The following is a 21487-nucleotide window of genomic DNA, read 5'->3' as shown; positions in this document are numbered from 1 at the left end:
TGTCGAGAAGGAGCATAAAAATTTAGTTTCGATAAAAGTTCGATTGAATCAATACGATGTGATACAATGTCGTTTACAAATGATACCATAGAAAATTCACGACGATCTTTCAAGGTTTGAATGTCAATTAGCATGCACCGTGCTTCATAAGATGGCAAATGTAGTCCAGTCCAACCTAGTTTACGAAGAGCGAACATCAAAAACTGCTTTTGTACTGATTCTATCCGGTTTGCATGCGTTGCTGAAAAAGGCGACCAAACTATACTACAATATTCTAGTGTTGAACGCACATAGGCTACATATAATGTTTTTATTGTGTAGGGATCTTGGAAATTATAGCTGAAGCGTTTAATAAAACCTAGTGTGCTGTTTGCTTTGTTAATTATTGTGTTATAATGATCTATGAATGTTATTTTGGAATCTATAATAACTCCTAGGTCTCTTATTCTGTCACACTTTTCTACTTGTTGATTTCCCAATAAGATTCTATTGTTCTGTATATTATTCTTTCTACTCAATGTTATGGAATTACATTTTTTTACATTCAGTTTCAGCAGGCTTTTATTACACCATGTATAAAATATATTTACTGCGTTTTGAAATGTCTGAAAGTCTTCACCATTTCTTATTTCTAGAAATAGTTTCATATCATCAGCATATATAAGAACTTTTACATTTTTTAGAATGAAGGAAATGTCGTTAACAAATAAAATAAAGAATAGCGGGCCCAAATGAGACCCTTGAGGGACTCCTGATGTAACTTGAATTGGGATTGATTTTATCCCTTTAAATCTAACAGCTTGTTCACGATTTGTAAGATATGATTGTACCCATGTAAGAAGTCCTGGCTCAAACCCCATTTTTTCTAATTTAAAAAGTAGCATGGGTATGTCAATGCGATCAAATGCTTTGCTAAAATCTGTATAAAGAGCTTCAACGTGGTTTCCGTTATCCATTGCTGTTAATGTGTAGTTAATGAATTCGAGCAGGTTTGTACTTGTAGAACGCCCTTTGAAAAAACCATGTTGCACATGGGTAATTCTGTTCTTGATTTGGTGGAATAAATTTTCATTAACAATCGCCTCGAAAATCTTGGGAATGCACGAGATGATAGCTATTCCACGATAGTTACGCACATCGGATTTTTTACCATTTTTAAAAATTGGAACTAGGAAAGAGCTTTTCCATGTTTTAGGAAAACAACCTGATTCTAGAGACATGTTAAAAAGCCAAAATAAAGGAGCGGTTAGTTCTATTGACAAAGTTTTTAAAAACACCGGTGGAACGCCATCAGGTCCAGGGCTTTTAGAGCTATCCAAGTTTTTTAAGGCATCCATGATTGTATGTACTTTTATCTGTTTAATGTTAATATCTCTTGAAAGTTCTGGGAGGAATGAAAAGTATTCACGCTCTCGATCCTTCTCTGAAAATGTAGTGTAAACTTCCTGGAAGAATGTTGCAAAAAGATTGCAGATTTCCTCTGAGTTATCGCCTACCTTTCCATCAAGATGCATTTCTGTTGGGAAATAATCCGATTTTATTTTAGTTTTTACGTAATTAAAGAAGTTTTTTGGGCAAGTTTTTATATTGCGTTCTGTTCTTGCATTGTACTCTTCAAACGCGATATCAATGGCAAGGTTCAATTGATCGCATAGATTTAAATAGTTTGTTAAGTTATCTTCGCTGTTGTATTTTTTGTAGATTTTGTGTGCTTTCTGCTTACGATTTTTTAAATTTTTGATTTCTCTATTAAACCAGATGGGATGTTTTGAGTTATAGTGACGCCTTCTTCTTTTCAATGGTATATCTTCGTGAATGACTTCAAATAATATTTTGTAGAAGATGTCTACGGCAGCTTCAACATTTTCTTCATTTCTTAAAATCATTTGCCAGTTTATTGCATTAATTTTTTGCCTCAAGCTTTCATAGTTAGCGGACTCGTAATCAAATACCTCCTCAAATTCACTATCACCAGGTCTGTCGTTAACATGCAAGAATATAGAAAACTCAATGGCTGTATGATAAGCTTCATTCTTCCATAAGGGAGTAAGTGATTCCGTTACACAGAAGTCTTCGTCTATATTCGTCATTAATAAATCTAAATAGCAATGTCGCTGATTTCTTATGTGATTTATTTGATTAAGTCCTAAACTGGCAGATTTGTCGCAAATGAACTGCAAAGTTTCATTTTCCCCTACAACAGGAAGTAGGATGCTCTCATTATCAGCATCTGGTATGAAATCAATACCGCGTTGATTGAAATCGCCATATATGTGAACTTTTACGTGCGGGGAAAGACTATTAATAATGCATTCAGCAGCATGATAAAACTTTTCGTAAGTCGTTTTTCGAGCAAAATTTGGAGGAAAATACACCGAAGCGAAAACGTGAGTTTCGTCTTTAACATGTACTTTCACCCACACATGCTCGAATTCTTTCGATTTTATAGTTTTGATAACTTCTGCATTTAGTTTTGCTGAAATCGCAATCAAAGCGCCCCCTCCTGACTTCTTACCAGATACATGACAATCACGGTCATCCCTAAATACATTGTAATTGCTCCCGAAAACTTCTTCACTTCTCACTGTTTCGTCCCAACTAGTCTCAGTTGCTAAAATTACGGAATAATGACAACCTAATATTTTGTTTTGAATCACATTCATCTTAGCTGCACTTTTCATGCGGTTAAAGTTTTGGCAATAGACCAAGATTTCTGTTCTTGACTGAGATTCTCTAGGAGAAGTGTTAGTTGAATGGGAATTAATTAGACCTAGCTCTACCTCTTCTAAATCTTGAATCGCAATATGATTTGTCAATTCATTATTATCTTGCTCTAATGAGCGCGTCGATAGCGGCAAAAACACTGACAGGCGCCAATTCCGGAGGGGTACATAGGTGTGGCAGCAGCTGTTCGATGTGAGGTGCTAGGTTGGTCGGTAGGGCACGGGTTTAAAACATCACCTCTCTGGAATGCACTGGTAGGTCTGAACGAAGTTGAAGGTGGCCTCGAAAAACGTTTCTTTGCCTCAGCCAGTAGCTCTCTATCCAACGGAAGATTGTCGATGTCGCGGCGTTTGTTATCGTGGTACGCAAATCTGCTGTGGTTGTAATTACATCCGTTATTTTTGTCGAAACTTGTGTGGTGCTTGTAACCGTGATTCTTGCGACGCTTAGTATTATTATTACTGTTACGGGTGGTGTCAAGTGCATTAGCAGGCCTCTGTTTATTCCGTTTCTTCTTTATTCTTGCTTTCTCCTCCGCTTTTTGTTGATTGAGACGACGCAATTTACGTGCGTCGTATTCGGACCAATCAGCCTTCCATACCTTAGAGTTGCCAAGGAAACGCCAGCCTGAGTTACTGGCTGCCTCGACGGACATCTCAGCCTCTAAACTAGGGGAGGAATCTGTTGCGGGTGAAGCAGCAGTCTTTTGTTCCAGTGAGTTTACTGCACTAGAAATTTGCTTTAACTCATCGATAATATCATCCGTGAATATTGGGTTTACATAACTCATATTCTGAGCCGAACAGTTGTTAGCCATGTCAGTTATCACGCTGCTGACCTTTTCAATTTCTGAACAAATTTGTTTCAACTCGCGTGTCATATCGGTGGTCAGTTCATTGACATAGGCTGCGATGTTGTTTTTCGTAGCTTTCATCGATATGTCGAATAATGATGTTAAGTGATTTTTTGTGGCAACGACATCAGTTTTGCCAGTTTTGTTGGAAGCAGCCAGCTCATTCCACAACTCCGAGGTTTTGGCTATGTGTGCAACCGCGTTATTATGATTAGCTGCAGTTGTTTTAATTTCGCCTTTCAACTCGTTTAAGAGCATTTCGATACATTCAAATCCATCTCGGACATTGAAGTTGCTAAATGTGGATGTGAGTTTGTGATTCGACTCCATAACTAGCTTGTTGAGGTTGATGACTTCTTGTTGTTGTCTGTACAGTTTATCGAAATTTAACTCCATCACGAGACGCTTCTGGCACTCGTAGCATATTGGCAGCATGTATGTTAGTATTCTTTGCTCATGATTCCTCTGAGCACCAACGCATGCAGCGTGGAATTTTTTCCCGCATGATCCATGGCAGTACCACACATGTTTGTCGTCACTCACTGTACAATTATTAATCGCGCACGGCATGTTTTACTTACGTAGCAATGATAAATGAAAACAATACAAATTAAAACACGCACGGTTAAACTTTAAACGGCGCAAATGGAAACGCGACCGAACTGTAACGACGACTTGAATGCAATGATTGTCAGTACTTCCAAGATAACACTATTTCAACTGCATATTTTTGCAACTTTTTTTAGAAAATCGACTAGAAAATGTGACATTTTTAATAAAAAAAACAGCTCCATCTCATTCTATAAACATCGTAGCGTCTTACAATATTCAACAAAGTTGTAGGGTTTCATAATATCTAAAACCTTTCAGAGAACATTGTTGTATGGAAATGAATACTACAAAAGCTATTTTAAAAGAATTGATTTTGAGGGGCTAATTGGAAATCGTCACAAAACAACGAAAAAGCTGCAGTTAGAGAGTTAGTATCGTCAGTTAGATTACTAAAACTAACATTTTCTACAACTTCGCTGAAGATTCAAACTATTAATATCCTTTCAGTCAAAAGTTACATTTCAGAAATGCCCTCACACTTCATTTTGGAACATGGTCGTCTACTGCTGAAAATCCGTTTTAATAACTCCAAAAACTTGTCTGAAGTCACCAAAACTCAAAACCTTTTGGTTTAACCGCAAAATAATTAAAGGCATAAAATTGCCCATTTTAACCACTGTGCAACGGGACAATTCAGTCAGTTTTTTCAGTTTTTATGGAATGGAAATTTTGGATCTAGTGTCTAGCTAGCGGCCTAGTCAGCTGTTAGTTGCTGATGAGGAGAATCCGAAACACAAAAATATGACTTAATTTAAGTTAGGTTATATATTAAATATGACTTAATATAAGTTATGTTATCTATGCATAAATACAGGGGTTTACCCCAATTTAGAATCTGCATTATTTTTCCACATTGGCTTGTGATTTAATTTGGTCCTCGTCAGTAAAATAAGAACTTCTATACAAACCGTTCCTTTCTCGTATCCCAAGTTACGGTAACGATGGTCGTGTCCCCTTCCTCTCAGGTGAAATTCTCGCTTGGACTGGATCAACTGTTATTCCCAAACAATGCTCCTCAAGTAGTCTGGGTGGAAATGAGAGTTATCAGTCTGCAATCTACGAAGTATGCCGTGCTTACGCAACGCAATGCAACGCATTAAAACAAAATAAATAAGCTGAAAATCTTGCTTCGACAATTGATACTTGAATTAATCAAATCAATCCGCAGTCAGCTTCGAATGAAACTGCACTGTTCAATATAGTACCTTTAAAAAAATTAAATTCCGAAATAAATAATTGTGATCTACCTGACTCCATAACGCAATATCTCGGCTCATCCGGCATTTTGCGGCTAAATACTGAATCTTGATGGTCTTTGTCACGCTCAATATTATTGCTGACCGATGAAATAGTACTGCTTGAAGAGGTTTGCATGGACTGATTGTTTGGCATGAAATGACGATTTAACGTATTATTTCCACTACGACGTGAATTTCTTGTCAACGTGTTGCTGGTTGCGAACGGATGTCTACCGGAGATATAGTCCGTTTCATCTGAAATAGATCACACATATCATATATAAATACTTCAATCATTAACATGCGTACCATTTCTATTTCTTACTGGGAATAAAGTGATCACTTTGTTGTTAGTGCTGACTATTTGCAACCGAGTTGCTTGTTTCGGGCAATGAGATGGCACCTGTGGCTCATTTGACGTAATTTCATAAGCCAACATACCATGGCTATCCAATATGGCAAAATTCAGCGCGTTAAGTGCTACAATTTCAAATTAATATAATTGCGGTTAAAATTAAAATGGTCTCATATTATTATTTATTGCAAGACATATTTCCCAAAATGCCAGCACTGCTGTGGAACACTTACAGGATTTTTTCCTGTAGTTAGTCGTATTCAACTGCATAAGAGTTTCCTCAACATGCTCATCCTCACTACTGCTGCCTTTGCTGTAGTTCTTTCCATATTTCCAATCAGGTAAGATGTGTTCATTAACATGATCCTTGATTACTGTCGAACGTTTCATTTCTATTGGACATCGCTCCCTTTAGTTCTCTTTCAGGACATCAGTTGTTTTAAAAATTTCATAACTCGAACACACTGGAGAAAAGAATTAAACCTCAATTTAGATTAAATGGTATACGTAAGTGCATTTAGATTAAATGATATACGTAACAACAAATTCAAATGCCTTATTTTTCACACTATTCGCAAGACCTATTGATCCATAAAGGCGCAAATTGATTTTTCTTTTAATTTTGTGAAAATTGTCTCACATCTTGTACGTTACTACGTTAAATTGAGACGATTTTCATAATGTTGTTTTAACCTTCTAGTGCCCAAATTTTTATTTGGTTTGAAAAAACTTTTGTAGGTGGGTTTCGTGATGAGAAAAAACGAAAATAATGTTGATATTTCATGTAAGCAATGGATTTTTCATTAAAGCTTTAAAATAAGTAGGCCGCCTAGAGGCGGTGTTAGGCACCTGGGCGAATAAAAAACAAAAACTTTTTTTTTCTAGTTTCTTCAACAAGCGAATTCAGATGGTTTATATGTTGGACTCCATCAGAAAGCAAATTACCCAAGCTAAGGAGTATTTTTCTAGTGCTTTGGTTGTTTAATTATTGACTTCTAATTTATAGTAGGGAAGACCAGTGTCTGCTGGCGATGGTTTGACTTATCATGTTTTATTTTTTAATTTAAGAAGATCGTGTAAAAGAAAATTTTCGAGATTCTTCAGGTGAAATTCCGAAGCAAACAAATAAAAAAGAACAAATTTTGTTTGTGGTTACGTATATTGTATATACGGCCTCGAAAAGCTCTTTTCGAGCGCTATCGAAAAATCTAGTCATTCGTGGAATAGCTTTGAACTAGCTCTAAATAATAAAAATGCTGAAATTTAAAAACTTCACCTAGGGTAATGGCCTATTTTCGCCTCAACCATGTGAAGCCGGTGGTTAGAGCAGCGTTAGCCATCTTTGTTCAACGCATTAGAAAGCAAAGATACTGGTGCCAATGCATACGCATTGCATCAATTGTATTCCGAGTAATTAATGAAATGGTGAGGCACCCCCTAATACGACAAAAATGGGCTCTTCACTCTAATATGCTCAAAAACTTAACGCTTAACGTGAACGAAACAGAATGTAAGAACATGGGAGAATAGGTACATGGGAGAATGTATTACACAGTACTTGAAGTGCAGGACTATAAACAGCGCCATATGTCTAATACAAAAGGAGAAAAAAGATTTCACCAACTTACCCCAGACTCCCCTAAATATAATTAAATGATAAGGACATCCATATTCTAACAGCAGCATTCACCCAAAGATTTTAAAACATGCTTCTTTTCAGCATAAATTGCACATAAAGCTAGTTTCGGTACGATAAGTAATCACAAAAGACTGAAAAAATTTTTCGCCCAGGTGCTCAACACCGCCTGTAGGCGGGCAAAGTGTTTTACCAAAAAGCTAAACTTCCTAATTATTCCACTAAACCAATTCACATCTACAGTAAAATGCTACTTACATGCTACTCAAAAATATTTTTTTTAGTTACTAAAATTTCCAAAAATAGTTAAAATTTGTTTAATGAAGATTACCACTAAACACAAAATAGTTTTTTTCCACGCTTTCATCGAATTTTCAACGTTGAACTTCAATTGCCTTCAGAAAGCTATGATTATTCAAACAATGTGTGTGTATGAAAGGTATGAGCGTTTGGAAGAAATACTAGTGCGGATGACAATATACAATCATGTTTTAGTAGTTTTATTTAGATTTTTAAAGAGAGCGCCTAGAGACGGTGTTGGGAACTAGAGGGTTAAAACAACATTGCGCATTAAAGGGTTGAGCATAAGACTATCATAGATCTTGATCGTACCATGGATTCTACAGTTTTAATAACCAATATTCCAGGATATTTTATAACTTTTCAGAAGTGTTCCAACTGTCACAGGCATGAAGAAGCTTGTTACATTGGGTTCGTTGCCCGGACGAATGACCTTGGACACATTTTCCTGTCTTTGATGGTCCTAAGCCAAACAGCATTGCTCGCCTACTTGGCAAGAAATTCCTTTTTATACTGAGCGGGAATTTTCATAACCTGCTAGAACTAATATACTAAATTGGACACAAAATTATATAGGTTTTTCTCAAGGGTGTAGGCTTCGCTCAGAAGTTACGCATAACGATTTTACATAAGAAAAATAGAAGAATAAAGCGAATTTCGTTGTATTTTGCTCCAATACAATTATTTAACGATGGTTGAAATTCGTACTGATTGTGGAAGATTTGAAAATTATTCCGTTATTTTTTTTCCTTTTTTTTCGTTTTGTTTACTTACTGCTAGTCATTACACACCCAATGCAACAGCAAAATGAATGGTTTTGTGCATTTGGGTGTTTAGGGGATTCTCTACTCTTAAAACCTGCAATTGAACTGTGTTTTAGGGAATAAATTGTAAACTATCTACTGAATAGATTTTGAATTTTTATTTTGAAGCTACATCTTTTGACTTCTGCATATTAATTTTGAAGACTAGATAGAGCACATTGGCGACCTTGAAGTGTCATTGATCACATTAATGTTGAAGCTGCTGGCGAGTAAGACATTTTCATAAAAGTATTGGTCCGATTTCAATAATTTTTGCCTTTCTCATATAGAAAGGTTATGCAATTGCTCCAAAAACCGACATTCTAACCGTAGCCCGTAAGGTCGAGGCTTTGAAAAGAAATGTATAGAATTCGCTCAAAATTTCAAGAATTTTTTCCGAGGCCGGAGAGCTGAGTCTTATATACTAATCGACTCAGCTCGACGATTTGGGACAATGTCTCTGTGTGTGTGTTTTTTTAGAGAGCAGTAAAAAAAAATTTCAGGAAAACCCTGAGACCTGAGGGAAAATGCACAAAAACCCCAATGTCTCAGGGAACGGGTTTGGGCTGCCATCACCCTGTAGGAGTCGATATAAAGATTAGTCGGCATAATGAAATTAGCCATTTAGTTAGAAATGTCAAAATATGGGACGCTATAAAAGCGCTCGGAAAAATGGAATAAACTCTCTTGTGATAGTTGTCAATCTCGTTAGCTCATTCGTTTCTCTGCTTGTTCTAAAGAAAGTTTATTTCTTTTAGTGGCGACGAAGTAGTGATTTTTTTTAACGAACCGAGAGTGAAGTTTTTTTAAATCGTTGAGTGATACGGAACTGCGGAGCTGCCGAACCGAAGACGGCGAATTTGGTTTGCGTTTTTGGGTACCAGATTCTTTTGCCGCAGGTGAGTCGATAGATTCGGAATGTTGTTTGCCTTCAGGAAACCATTGTGAGTTTTTCGTTCTTCAAACGAATTTGTTAGAAGGCAGGTTTTTTTTGTTTAGAGAACAAAGAAAATTGCATTATTCTATTATTTTTATTGTGTTATATCACTATACAATTGTTTGTGATACTTATTTTATAACAAAAAAAAAAAACAAAAGTGCATTGTTTAGTTTTAAGCATTAATTGTTTGTGCTTTAACTTTTTTTGTCACCAGACAGAGCACGGAGATTCAACCGGATTTGTCTGTGTGACCAATAACGGCAGGATTTGTGCCTTGACTACATCCGGCGAGGATTAAAAGAATTTTTTGCTGGAATTACCAGTTCCCCGGATTGTGATTTAGCCTGGAGGAAGGCACGTCGGTTTGCTGCTGCTGTTGCTGTGCTGTTTTGCTGTTTTGCTGTTGCCCCTAGTAGACCTACAGAAAGCATTTTCAGTCAGGTGGATTTTGGCTGCTGCAGTAAAAATGATTTTAAAAGTGATTTTCTTGGCCTATTGAAATATTTTTTTTGTGATTTTTAATATTTTTTGTGTTATTTAAATCTGAGTTAACAATTTTTGCGTTGCTTGAATTTTTATTTGATTTTTTTTCGTGTTTTACATTTACTCTCAAGCAATGCCGTTGATTGGTGCTGTTGAACCTTCACACAAAAAAATAATGAAATTTAAACGACATGTAAATCAATACGAATGTAAACATACAAAGATTGAATCAAAACTTTGATTGAAAATTACGTTAAAATCAATGCACTCAATTGGAGCATCTAAAAGCATTCAATGTTACATTCGTGTAATATTACATGTCATTCATTTTACAGCAATAAGCGTGTAAAAAATACATTGAAGTGCATTGGTTTTTCGTTTGAAGAAACTGCAATTTTCAATCCACGTATAGAATTATAATAAAATTCGTTGAATAAAGCACGACAAGTCGGGTGGATTTTTAGTGGAACTTAATTTTACATTTATATTCATGCTCCAAATATGTGCATGAAAATAAACTTAAAATTACAAAATATTTTTTTCTGTGTTATATACCGGGTACTAAATGAAAATGAGAAGAAAACGTATTTTCTCGCGCTCTGCGATCAAGAAACGTATAGTGAGTTGAAACTTTTACATCCTAGTGTAGATCTTTCTACTATGACTTTTGAGGTTATTCTTGATTCCTTGAAGAAAAGATTTGACAAGTCGGATACAGATATGTTCCAACGATATAAGTTCTACACCATGATGCAAGGGGACGATGAGAAAGCAGAGGATTTTATTCTCAAAGTTAAACTGCAGGCGGAGAGTTGCGAATTTGGTGCTTTTAAAGAGACGGCCATTCGTGATAAATTAGTAATGGGAGTTTTTGATAGAAATGTTCAGCAACGTCTTTTAGAGGAAGAAGATTTAACTTTGTCTAGGGCTGAAAAAATTATTGTTAACCGGGAGGTTGCTGGCGTACGCACCAGAATAATAAACGATGGAAAATTGAGGGTGATTGCAAAGGTGGACAGTAATGGTAGAAAGATATTCAACAATTCGCGAAGACCAAGAAGTAGGGATAGGAGAATGGATAATAGGAACAATAGTTACAGTAGTAGAAGTCGTAGCCGGTCCTTTTCTGCTGGTAGGAAAACATTTTTCTGCCAATTTGTAGAAAGAAGAGCCATACAAAGAAATATTGTTTCGAGCTAAAGCGTAAGAAGAAGTTGCATGTGAAATTTGTCGATACCCCTCCCCCTACACAAATAGCTAGTCGGACGGACTATTTCAAACGGTTGAGGGACGATATGAAGAGCAGATTTGGAGTCTGACGATAAATGCATGCAAATTGGTTCTATAAAAATATAAGCGAACCGTGTTTGGTTGATGTTGTGGTGGAAGGAACGAAGCTTGTGATGGAAGTTGACTGTGGATCAGCAGTTAGCGTGGTTGGCGAGCATATCTTCAGGAAGAGATTTGGTCATTTGCCTCTTCTGCCATACAGGAACAATTTGGTTGTGGTTGATGGAACGAAATTGGATGTTTTGGGAATCGTGTTGGTTTCGGTCGAGGTTGCTGGAAAGCAGTCATCGGATCTGGAGCTAATAGTGCTAAAAATATGAATTTGCGTAAAATTTCTCCACTTTTTGGCCGAAAATGGCTTGATTGTTTTTTCCCAGACTGGCGCAAAACATTTTCTTCTTCTGCGATCATCAACCAGGTTTTGATTTCGGATAAGGCGGTAGATTCTGTGGTTGAGGATGTGAAGCGTAAGTTCCAACACATTTTCTGCAAATCCTTTTCTGATCCAATTGTGGGTTATGAGGCCGATCTTGTTCTGAAGGAAGACAGACCAATTTTCAAGAAGGCTTACGAAGTTCCTTTGAGATTAAAACAAAAAAGTAGTTGAACACCTTGATTCTCTTGAAAAAGATGGTTATTACTCCATCTTTTTCAAGAGAATCAAGGTGTTCAACTACTTTTTTGTTTTAATCTCAAAGGAACTTCGTAAGCCTTCTTGAAAATTGGTCTGTCTTCCTTCAGAACAAGATGAGGCGAGTGAGTGGGCCTCGCCTGTGGTTGTTGTGATGAAAAAAGACCAGGAGATCCGTTTAGTTATTGACTTGACCCAATACTTACCCCCTACCGATAGCGCAGGATTTGTTTGGATCGTTAGCAGGAGCTAAAGTTTTTTGTTCCTTAGACCTTGCCTATACCCGATTGAAACTTTCTAAGAGATCCAGGAAATTTATGATCATTAACACGATAAAAGGACTTTATTGTTACAATAGGTTACCCTTAAGGGGCATCTTCCAGCGCTTCGATATTCCAAAAGGTTATGGATCAGATTTTGAAAGGGTTACCGATGATTTTCTGCTATCTCGATGATGTACTTATAGCTGGTGTTGACTTTGAAGACTGTCAGAGAAAGCTTTATTTAGTCTTAGACAGATTGGCTAAGGCTAACATAAAAGTGAATCTGAAAAAAAGGCAAATTTTTTGTTCAGTTTTTGCCTTATCTTGGACATGTTATCACAGACAAGGGGTTGATGCCTTGTCCGGAAAAAGTTCAAACAATTCGTGAAGCAAAGCCGCCACGAAATGTTTCAGAGCTTAAGGCTTTTCTTGGGTTATTGAATTTTTACGGAAAGTTCATTCCCCATTTGTCATCACGCCTAAGCTGTTTGTACAATTTGTTAAAAAAAGATACAAAATTTCTCTGGTCAGAAAACTGTCAAAGCACTTTTGAATCTTGTAAGACTAAGTTGTTGAACGGTAATATTTTAGAGTTTTTTGATCCCAATAAGCCGATAGTAGTAGTGTCAGATGCCTGTATTTACGAACTGGGTGGAGTTATTGCGCACGTTGTTAGTGGCGTAGAGAAACCAATTTCGTTTACATCATTTTCTTTGAATAAAGCACAACAGTCCTATCCCATACTACACCTGGAAGCTTTGGCTGTTGTGAGTACCATAAAGAAATTTCATAAATTCCTATACGGGAAGAAGTTCACTGTTTACACCGATCATAAACCGTTAATTGGAATCTTTGGTAAGGAAGGTAAGCATGCTTTGTTTGTTACAAGATTACAACGATACGTATTGGAACTTTCTATATACGAGTTTGATATTATGTATCGTCCTGCTTCCCGAATGGGAAATGCTGACTTCTGTTCAAGGTTTCCATTGCCAATTGAAGTACCCAAATCTTTACAAAGAGAATTTTTAAAACAGTTAAATATTTCACCAAACGTTCCACTTGATTACAAAACAATAGCCAAGGAAACAGAGCTAGATGATTTTTTAAAACAAATAAAAAAGTACTTAATTGACGGTTGGCCGGAGAGACTAGAAAAGAGATTTAAGGATGTTTATGCTCATTACCAGGATTTAGAAGAAGTGGACGGATGTATTTTGTTTCAAGACAGAGTGATTATCCCCGCCGTACTAAGGAAGGAAGTTTTAAGGATTTTTCATCAGAATCATATTGGTATAGCCAAATTAAAACAGTTGGCTCGTAGAAGTGTTTACTGGTTTGGGTTGAACAAGGACATTGAAAACTTTGTAAAAACTTGCAGGATATGTAACCAAATGACAATAGCTCATAAACAAGTTCCAACTGAAGGCTGGATACCAACTAAACGTCCCTTCAGTCGCATACACGCAGATTTCTTTCATTTTCAGCAAAAGGTATTTTTACTAATTATTGACAGCCACTCCAAATGGTTGGAACTGGAACAAATGAAGTATGGAACCGATAGTAAGAAAGTTATAACTAAGTTTATGGCTGTTTTTGCTCGTTTTGCTACGTCCCTGACGTAGTTGTCACAGATGGCGGTCCGCCTTTTAATTCACATTCCTTCATCAAATTCCTGGAGAATCAAGGAGTAAAAGTTTTAAAGAGTCCCCCATACAACCCACAGAGCAATGGGCAAGCTGAGCGAATGGTGCGTTAAGTAAAGGAAGTGTTTAAGAAATTTCTTTTGGATCCACAGATACAAAAGCTTGACACAGAGGAACGAGTTAATTTATTTTATTCAACTATAGAAACACTTGCCTTAATGAAAACGGTCATTTTCCTTCGGAGAAACTTTTAATTTATAAACCAAAAACTATTCTTGATTTACTTAATCCCAAGAGCGACTATAAAAAAACAACTAACAAAACCACTGCATGATGTTTCCCGTACTAAATTTCATACTGATAAGTCAGTATATGATACTTTTATAACTTTGACAGCCGGTGATCCTATTTATTATAAAAATAATAACCCTACTGACATTAGACGCTGGATAAGAGTGAAATTCATTAAACGATTGTCTACACATGTTTTTCAGGTCTCACTCGGTGGTCGTATGATATCGGCCCACAGACATCAGCTTCGTTTGGTGGAGGAGAAACGACGGTCAAGAGCATCGGTTGTCTTTGATCATACCCCGCCAGTCCGTCTGAGCAAACGAGGACGAGAAGAAGACGATGTTAGACAGCATAAAGCAAAACAGCGAAATAAGCAAATCGACGATGATTTTTATGGATTCGCTTTGGATTCGTTCATTTTTGGTGGATTCGATTCGCCAGATGCATGCGACAATGTTCAGGACTCGCAAGCAGAAATCGATTCCGAGCATATTCTGCATCGAAAACGTTCATCACATCAGCAGAATTCTCCGCCTAGAATAAGGCGCTCGATTAGAACTAAGAATAAGAAGAAAGATGTGAATTTTTTTAACTTTTAAATTAATGCTATCGATATTTTGCATTAAGTTTGTATATTGTACATAGCAATTTTCAAATATTTTCTAATGCGTTCAAAAAACTGAAGAAGGAAGAATTGTAGGAGTCGATATAAAGATTAGTCGGAATAATGAAATTAGCCATTTAGTTAGAAATGTCAAAATATGGGACGCTATAAAAGCACTCGGAAAAATGGAATAAACCCTCTTGTGATAGTTGTCAATCTCGTAAGCTCATTCGTTTCTCTGCTTGTTCTAAAGAAAGTCTATTTCTTTTACACCCGACCCGCTAAAAACCACTACTCTTGCACAGAACCTGATTCTTCCCCGGCACTACCTTACGGCATTACTTTGGGGAGGGGTTTTTATGTGCATAGCACCCACTCTAATTCAACTACTTACTAGTTCGTTTCTTCTGCAGGGTTACAGCACCACTCCTCGACACATCACCAATTTTCCACCATCCATACAGACTGGCAATTCCTGCGTGGCAGTCGGAAAACTGGCTGTGAGTCGAGACTTAGTGCTCCTCCCCTACGAAGACAATCTGGGCGGCAAACTTCAGACTGTCTAATTCACCGAGACCTTCGGTTCACTTGTGCCTGTTAGCACCGCAACTCCCTTCTCGCACCATTCAGCGCCGTTTACTCGTTGAGCACCAGATTTGTTCGCGAACTACTCGGTCTAGTCCCCGACGATGGACCTAGCCTACTCCGACGGGAAATTCCCCGGAGAGAGAAGTTCTCCCGAATCCGAGCCAACCAACCAGGTGTCGAGGTCAGTTCGGCGATTCTGGTGGAGCAGGGCGTCCGGTTCGCTGATACCCCGACGACCTGTGACTGGTGATATCTCGTCGCGGTCTACTTAGTCTAGTCCCCGGCGGTGGATCTAGCTTACGCCGTCAGAGAGTTCCCCGGCGAAGAAAGCTCTCCCGATACCGATTCTTCTTTTTTTTAGCACCGCAATTGGCTCCTCCTCTCGTTCCGTTTCGCTCTACTTTCTCGATGATCCATTCAGCTACCGCCCTCACTTGTTCGCGAACTACCCGGTCTAGTCCCCAACAATGGATCTAGCTTGTTCTCCTGCCACCGAGTGGTAGATTTCTTCTGATACGCGATGTTCGTTTTAGCTCTCCGCGTCGTCCCGATCTACGGGCCATCCAGTAGGTGCTGAGGTCTATTCGGCGATTCCGGGTGGAGCGTAACTTCCGGGTCACTAGCGCCCCAACGACCCACTACTAGCTCTGCGACGCGGTCTACTCGGTCTAATCCCCGGCGGTGGATCTAGCCTACTCACGAGCTACCCGGTAGGGTGTCGAGATCGGTTCGGCGATTCCGGTGAAGCTTGACGTCCGGTTCACAGGCGTCCCGACAACCCAACTCGGTGCTACGTCACGTACTACTCAACTGGTCCCCGGCGGGGGACCTAGTCTACACAGTCGGAGAGTTCCCCGGCGGCGGAATTTCTCTCGAAACCCGATTTGTGGCTTCTTGTTGGTCTCTTCGCCACTTTCTCTGCAGCTCGGAGAGTATGCTCGAGGCCACTCTGTTGACAGTGTCCCAGGTATGTTCGTCACGGCACATCTCTTCGACGATATTGTCCACTGTTATACCAGGTATACCCCTACGAGCTTCTTCGAACCTAGGGCATTCAAAGACCACGTGTTCCGGTGTCTCCTGAACAGTCGCACACTACGGGCAAAGGGGTGACGAAGCATGTCCAAACCGATGCAAGTACTTCCGGAAGCATCCGTGCCCGGACAAAAACTGCGTCAAATGGAAGTTCACCTCTCCATGCTTCCTATGTACCCAGGCCGATACATTTGGGATGAGTCGGTGGGTCCACCTTCCTTTCTCCGCGTTGTCCCACTCCTGTTGCCATTTAGCCATCGAGTCCGCTCGGACCAGTCTCCTAGCGTTACGTGCATTTCTCCGCTGATAGCATTCCACGTCCTCCAGGGTGATGCAGATGGGGATCATCTCTGCGATAACGCATACTGCCTCCGATGATATTGTTCTGTAGGTACTCGCGACTCGTACGGCCATCAGCCGAAATGTCCTGTTTAGCTTTTCACGGTTCCGCTTGGTTTTCAGCGCAGAACTCCAGGCAAGAACCCCATATCGGAGTATCGATGACGAAACAGTAGATAGCAGACGTCTCGTGCTGCTTCTCGGGCCGCCGATGTTTGGCATGATTCTCGCTATTGCGTTCGTTGCCTTCGCCGACTTTTCACAGGCGTAATCAACGTGGTTGTTGAAGCTCAACCGGTCGTCGATTATAACTCCCAATTGCTTCAATGCAAGCTTCAATGCAGTCACGAGCCCTCCGAAGTAGATCTGCATCCGTTGAACCGTTTTGCAGTTACTGCTCAACAACACCTCCGTCTTGTGGTGGTCAGCTATTTGCAGCTTGACCCCGTTCATCCAGCTCTCGATCGCGTCTATTGTCTCCGTCATCGACACCTCAACTTGTTCAAGTGTCTCACCCATCACCGTTATTGACACGTCGTCCGCGAAACCCACGATTTTCACTTTCCTAGGCAGCTGCAGCGTTAAGACCCCATCGTACAACCCGTTTCAAAGAGTTGGACCGAGAATGGAGCCCTGAGGAACGCCCGCTGTGACACGCAATGACTTCTGCCCTTCGCTCGTCTCGCACAGCAGCACTCTGCTCTGAAAGTAGCTCTTCACGATCTGGCATAGATAGTCGAGAACCCTCATTCTATGCAGCGCTGCAGCGATGGCTTCTCAGCTGGCACTGTTGAACACGTTCTTCACATCTATCATGACCACAGCGCAGTATCGATCTCCTCTTCGCTTCTGTTTAGATGACTTCTCAGCACTCTCGAGCACTATCCGAATTGCATCCACTGTCGATGCTCCTTTGCGGAAACCGAACTGCGTCTTGGACAGTCCGCGCTCACCTTCCGTGAATTTCGTCAACCTGTTAAGAATGATCCTTTCCAGGAGTTTTCCGAGTGTATCCAGCAGACATATGGGCCGGTACCAAACCGGATCGCCAGGTGGCTTCCCTGACTTTGGCAGCAACACCAGCTTTTGGGCTTTCCACATTTCAGGGAAGTTGCCTTCATTTAGGCACTTCTGCAGCTCTATCCTGAACATGTCCGGATATGCCAGGATCGCAGCTTTCAGTACCACGTTTGGTATTCCATCCGGACCAGGGGCTTTCTTTGATTTCAGGCGCTTCGATGCTTCTGCTAGCTCGTCGTTAGTCACTTGCCGATGTGCTTCGGGAAAAGACCCTCGACGATTATCTTCAGCTTGCTCGGACACATTTCGGCTTGCGTCGTCGGGCCCTTCATTTTCGCCATCACGACTCGGTATGCATCACCCCAGGGATTGGCGTCTGCTTCTCGGCATAGCTCTTCGTGGCACTCTGACTTGCTAAGTCTGATCTCCCGTTTTAAAGCGACCCTAGCTTCCCGAAATGCTGCCTTACGCTCTTCTCTATCTGGCTCCGACTTTGCTCTTTGAGCCCTTTCTGGCTTTGAGACATGCAGCGCGTAACGTACTAAGCGTCTCGTTCCACCAGTAAGCTGGACGCCGTTTGTTACGTGGTTCCAGTTTTTGCGGCACTGTGGCGTCACAAGCCGCCACAATCCTTCTTGTTAGATCAGCCGCATCCACGTTCTCGGTCCCGCCGTTCGGCCGAAGTGCCTCAACAAAGAGGTCTTTTTGAAGGCTTTCGTCTTCCACTTTCGTTCGCCGGTCATCCTTCTTTGTAATGCCGCGGGGTTCCGTTGACCGATACGATAGCGAATCGCCATGTGGTCACTCTGCGTATACGTTTCGCATACTCTCCAATCCATGTTCGCCGTCAATGAGGGACTACAGAATGCGACGTCGATGATAGACTCCCTTCCGTCTCTCCGAAATGTGCTAACAAAACCTTGATTGCACAATCGTACGTCTAACTTTGCTAGAGCTTCCTGCAGGATACACCCTCTTGTGTTTGTTACTCTACTGCTCCATTCCACAGTCCAGGCGTTGAAGTCACCACCAATGACTACCGGCTTCCGATCGGTCAACTGCTCGGTTAACTGCTCCAGCATTAGGTTGAACTCCTCTACTGTCCACCTTGGAGGAGCGTAGCAGCTACATACGAAGATGCCGTTGATTTTGGCTATCACGAAACCCTCATATAAACGTTCTACCACTTCTTGGATGGCGAATCTACCCATTACTTGTATCACAGCGGTGCCTGATCTATCCGCCACCCAGTTACCGTTATTTGGGGGGACTTGATAAGGCTCTGCGATCAAAGCGACATCGCACATAGTTTCTGTCGTAGACTGCCACAACAGTTGCTGTGCGGTATCACAGTGATTCAGGTTTATATGGGTCACCTCCATCACCGTTGGCCTGCAGTCGCCTTCTTGTAGGCTGGGCATTTAAAGCCTGCCGTCTGATGGTCGTTCCGCTGGGGTGCAAAGCAAGCACTTCGGCCTCTGCGTGCAGTCTCTCGCAAGATGACCCGTCTCTCCGCATTTCCAGCACATCCCGGATCTGTCCGGGCCTTTGCAAGCCCCTGCCAGGGCCTAAAATTCTCATACCCATTCAATGAACGATGAAATTCACTGAATTCACCTTCGTCTTCTCGCTGCCTCCTTCGTTACTAAATTCACACAAAGCAATATCGAAGAGACTAATGTCGTTCTCAATTTCGAAGCGAAAACGAATGTGTGGAGGAAACAATGAAATTGAATTTACTCGCATGCTTTGTCGTAGGCCGTTGTCTCATTTTCGGTTTCGTAATGTTCTAGTGGTTTAGAAAGTAGCATCGCTCGCTCGTCATTTTCGTCCGATTTTAGTAAACGAAAAAAACATTTTTCGACTCTAGCTTCTGCTAAATGTCCAAAGCCTAAACATTTGAAGCATTTCTCCGCTTGTTTATATACTCGTGGGGCGGCTCTCAGTAGGCATCTCGACAATCCAACTGTAACTTTACTTACCTCCAGTGCCTTGTCTGCAGTGGTTACCGGTAAACGAATCATCGCTGTCTGCGTTCTTCCGTATCCCTTCCTTAACCGGATCGTCATGTGCACCTCGCCTAGTTTGCACTGCTGCTTCATCGCACCTCTCAGCACGTCTTCCGTCGTTATTTCATCAAGATCCGTGCACACAATTACCATCTCCGGGCTTAAGGCTTTAACTTCTGCCTTTCCACCCATTGATTTAGTAATAGTCTCCCTAAGGCGGAGCTACTAGTCGTAGTATTCTTCTTCAGCTCGAGGAGCATTTCATTTTTTTGGGTACGCCTGACTCTTAAAACGTTTTCCCCCAAATCATTCAGCTCCGGGTCCTCTCTGACCTTTTTGAGCAGTGCTGCGTACGTAGTCTCGTCATTTGCTTTGACGAGCACGGCTTCTCCCTTAGGCGCCTTCTGACGAGCCGAGGGTTCCGATTTCCTCTTCTGCTCCCCTTTTCGCTCCTCCTTCTTTTTTTGCTGTTTCCCCTGTTTCTCCTTCTGACCTACATCGGTACTCCAGCTTTCACCCTGTAAAGTGGCGTCCTTTCCTTCGGCAGCAGCAACAGCGTCCTCGAGCGTCTGCCTATTTGAACCGCCTGGTCTTTCGTCTCCTGGCGAGGATCTTGTCCTCTTTGGAGTTATGGGAACTGACGTGTTCTCAACTTAAATCTGCCTCTCCTTACCCTGTTTCGGAGGGGCTAGGAGGATAGTGGCCTTAGCCGACGCCAATGCTCGCTCAGGTGCATCCGCCCTCTACGTTGCCGAATCATACTCTTTCACGGCAGATAGTAGCGCCATTCCGGATTTTGATGACCATCTCCTTAATGTCTTTATGGACATTGTTTCTCGTGTGTACGAACTTGTGGAGCTCCTCCACCAAGTGCTTCGCTGCCACTACTTTTGGCGTTTGTGGGGTGTAGCTCATTCCGCTCTGCTCTGGCTGTTTTTGCTGCTGCTGTTGCTGTTGCTTCGGCTTCCCCTCCTCCTGCTCTTGCTGGGTGACTTCAGCTACTATTGGTGGTGGTGACCTTACCAACCCACCTCTGGCAAACGGATTCATCGTGCCTTCTCCGTTTATATTAGTTGCTTGTTGTTTCTCCATTTTATTGGGTCCCAACTCCGGGCCGCTATCTCCACTCGCTGCACCTAGTTGCCTCTCGCGATCCCATGATTATCTATGCTGCCAAAAAGCAGCAGTGAGGTCATGCAAGGGTTGACACTATCCTTCATGGGGAGTAGTGTTCAGAGCCGGATCGGCGTAAATCGGGAATGCTCCAACCGAACCTAGTACTACCAACCAAATGATGATGAGTTTCGAACGTACCCGGAGACCTGCCAGGATTTTGTTGGGATGGAAGCAGCCATGCTGTTAGCCCACTCGCCATTTCAAGTCGGTGTCATCCTTCCTTACTCAGGGAGTAGAACAGCGCGCCTGTCAGCCCAAAGTCGCCATCCTATTCCTGATCCGTGTCCTGTCCGTTGACGTTCGCCATGGCCAGTAAGCCATAATCAGGATGTTACTGGCGTCGATCCTGATGTGCCGGTTGGCACTCCGGTTGGGCTAGAGTGCTTCTATTGCTAAGATTTTAGATTCTTGGGATCTTAGGATCTTAGCAGAAGCGGCACAAACTCGCTTCGTTGGAGCTGCTTTCGGAGTTATGGCTTTTTTAGAAGTTTAGAAAAGCCCAATCCTAGCCCCACCATATCCTAGCAAAACTCCCCAACTCGCAGTAGGGCCGTGGGGGAGGGGGATTTCGTTAGGCCCCTAGACTCCTGTCCTTCCTGTCCCCCATGTGTGTGCGCATGTAACAGATAAACTCTCATTCGTGTTTCT

At 41.2% G+C, this 21487-nt stretch overlaps 1 protein-coding gene and 1 long non-coding RNA gene across 2 annotated transcripts in view; one reads left to right on the top strand and one right to left on the bottom strand.

Moving 5' to 3' along the window:
• The window catches only part of LOC131694307 (teneurin-a), a 1511233-nt gene extending 1505342 nt beyond the window's left edge, over positions 1-5891 (bottom strand). Inside the window, exons 1-3 of the mRNA XM_058982937.1 lie at positions 5753-5891; positions 5437-5682; positions 5098-5213 (exon numbers count right to left, since the gene is read on the bottom strand). The gene's annotated coding sequence lies outside the window, so the exon portion shown is untranslated. The remainder of the gene's footprint in view (positions 1-5097; positions 5214-5436; positions 5683-5752) is intronic.
• Positions 5892-8994: 3103 nt separating this feature from the next.
• On the top strand, positions 8995-14884 carry LOC131694451 (uncharacterized). The gene is made up of 3 exons (XR_009306518.1): positions 8995-9420; positions 9676-9939; positions 14269-14884. It is a non-coding gene; the product is annotated as an uncharacterized LOC131694451 (long non-coding RNA).
• The last annotated feature ends 6603 nt before the right edge of the window (positions 14885-21487 follow it).

This window comes from Topomyia yanbarensis, chromosome 1 (assembly GCF_030247195.1).
Source record: "Topomyia yanbarensis strain Yona2022 chromosome 1, ASM3024719v1, whole genome shotgun sequence".
Taxonomy (NCBI): Eukaryota; Metazoa; Arthropoda; class Insecta; order Diptera; family Culicidae; genus Topomyia; species Topomyia yanbarensis.
This window is presented reverse-complemented; position numbering and strand designations above follow the sequence as displayed.